This window comes from Mus musculus, chromosome 3, assembly GCF_000001635.26.
Source record: "Mus musculus strain C57BL/6J chromosome 3, GRCm38.p6 C57BL/6J".
Lineage (NCBI taxonomy): Eukaryota > Metazoa > Chordata > Mammalia > Rodentia > Muridae > Mus > Mus musculus.
In genome coordinates this window covers 79,857,342-79,859,292 of record NC_000069.6, presented here as the reverse complement: position 1 = coordinate 79,859,292, position 1,951 = coordinate 79,857,342, and positions in this window count along the sequence as shown.

Sequence of the window (1,951 nt, the reverse complement as noted above, 5' to 3'; positions counted from 1 at the left end):
AACAAGTATGGTGCCACAAATCGTTAATCTCAGCACTCTGGAGGCAAAAGCAGATAGAGCTCTGTGAGATTTGGCCAACCTAGTCTACATATGGAAATCTAGGCCAACCAGGGACACATAGTGAAAGCCTGTCTCAAAAAGAAAAGATGGAAGGGAGGGACAGAGAGAGGGATGGGGGAAGGAAGGAGGAAAGGCTGGGGGAGGTAGGGAGGAAGGGGTGGGAGAGGAAGGGAGGAAGGGATGGGGGAGGAAGGGATGGGAGAGGAAGGGAGGAAGGGATGGGGGAGAGAGGGAGGAAGGGATGGGGGAGAGAGGGAGGAAGGGATGGGGGAGGAAGGGATGGGAGAGGAAGGGAGGAAGGGATGGGGGAGGGAGGGAGGGAGGGAGGAAGGGATGGGGGAGGAAGGGAGGAAGGGATGGGGGAGGGAGGGAAGAAAAATGGATGAGAATTATGGGGGCAGAACCTTAAAAGCAAACATCCCTGATCAACATTCTTCGTGTTGGACAAGACATGAATATTTTGGAAATTATAGAAGATTGTACACATGGTAGGTTTGGGTAAATCTGAGTAAGCTATTAGAACTATAGGGCAAGGTTTCAGAAAAGCAACCTGGACACTTTAAGATAAGAGATCCGGAACAATAGGCAAAAACACCTGAATAGATCAATAAAGGAGCTTGCAGGGCACTGAAGGAAAACGCAGAGAATGTGGTGTCCTTTAGCTGTGTGAATAGAAAGCTGCAAAGAAAGGGAGAAATCAATGGTAGCACATGCCACTGAAGGGGCACAGAGAATTTCTTATTGGTTCTGAAAACAGCTGCCAAGGGTGGTTAGACAGCTTCCGTGTGGTGACAAGTGCAGAGGACACATCCTGAGACTTGGCTATTGAGCCTTGAATGCCACCAGAACAGAATAGGCTTTAAATCCAAGAGTATGCTTTTTTCTTCTTGCCAATGGGTGTGGAGAAAGAACTCTAGGCACAGGGACCATGTTTTGTTTTCACATTGGGTTTGTCATCTGGGTAAATTTTTGGTTTTAACTAATGAGCGCAGCCAGTTCTTTCTCAAGCATATCTGATCTTTCTCTTATAGCTATTTGGCAACTCTAAAACAGTTTCTTGCCGGGACACTAGTTTGTGAAATGGAATAGCACCTAGGTGAAATCTGAAAAAGAGAAATCAATGTGTCCAGCATGAAATGGGAAATTTACTGAAGAAATAAAAGGATTGTGGGAACAAAGCCAAACTGAGACTCGGAATTCAGAAATTAAACTCCACAGGGCACAGTTGGCCGGCAGTGGTAAGCAACAGCACTTTTGAATGCACACTTAAAGACATGAGAACCTCATCAAAGCCTTACTTCACTACGTGTTTTATGTCAAGCTAAGGGGCCAAATGAGGCGCATAATCTCACATCACCTTGGAAAATGTGTTAATCAATAACACAGTCACCAGCTTCAGAAAGACTTTGGCTTAGGAACTAGCACTAACAACATACAGACTGAATAGGTTTACATAAAACTTTATATATGTATGTGTGTATATACACACACATCTATACAAACGAGTGCACTAACACTGAAGAAAAGCCATGAATTTGAAGGAGAGTGGAAAGGGTGTTGGTAGGACTTAGAGGAAGGAACGGGAAGAGAGAAATGTAATTACACTATAATCTCAAAACTTTTAAAAAGATACCTCAAAGAAGAAGAAGAGGAGAAAGAGAAAGAAAATATTAAGAAAACAAGGTGCTGGGTGGTGGTGGCACACGCCTTTAATCTCAGCACTTAAGAGTCAGAGGCAGGCAGATCTCTCTGAGTTTGAGGCCAGCCTGGTCGACAGAGTGAGTTCCAGGATAGCCAAGGCTACACGGAGAAACCCTGTCTCAAAAAAAAAAAAAAAGAAAGAAAGAAAGAGAGAGTGGGAGGGAGGGAGGGAGGGAGGGAGGGAGGGAGG